This window comes from Aptenodytes forsteri, unplaced genomic scaffold (assembly GCF_000699145.1).
Source record: "Aptenodytes forsteri isolate BGI_AS27 unplaced genomic scaffold, ASM69914v1 Scaffold230, whole genome shotgun sequence".
Lineage (NCBI taxonomy): Eukaryota > Metazoa > Chordata > Aves > Sphenisciformes > Spheniscidae > Aptenodytes > Aptenodytes forsteri.
Window position 1 is genome coordinate 164,667 of NW_008795711.1, and position 721 is coordinate 165,387.

Consider the following 721-nt stretch of genomic DNA (forward strand, 5'->3'; position numbering starts at 1 on the left):
CAAAAAGCCGTTTTTTTTATTGGGCAAAACCATTTGGGGGGGAAAAAAAAAAAAACCCATCAGACAAGCTGGAAACCGTTCGCTAGGCGTGCAGGCTGTGAAAGGGCAAACGGAACCGGCTTTGTGCCCTCTTTCCCTGTAATTAACACGGAACAACCGGACGGGCCTGACAAAGTGCACCGGGACAGAAATGGCTGCTGTGGGGATGCCTCACAGCCGCAGGCCGAGGAGCTCTGCTCTGAGAGGACACCAGAGCCTCCGGGGCACTGGGAGGGCCTCAGCTCCCGCCAGGCAGCTCCGCTTCAGGAGCAGCCGGGCCGCGGCGTGGCCGCGGCTGGGGAAGGCCGCTGGGGCCGGCCGCTGCCCCAGGAACTACCGCTCCCAGCATGCCTCGCGGCAGCCTGTCGCTCCCATGGTGCGCCGCGGCGCGGGCGAGACCGTAGCGCAGACAGGAAGGGGGGCGAACGTTGAGGACTTCCCTTCCACACACGGTTCTCAGAGACCCCGATCCGCCTCCCAGCTCTCCTGCGGAACCGTCTTATTCCGGCTCCGGTGCCTTCCAGATGCAACGGGGAGCGCGGCAGGAGAGTGTCCCCTACGCGACCGCCCAACGGCTGCTCCTCCGGCCCCTTTGCGTATCTGCAGTGAGTCCCCCCCGCACAGTCCATATGCTCGGCGCCGGCAGCCCGCACATGCGCGGTAACGCGGCGCGGCCCCATGC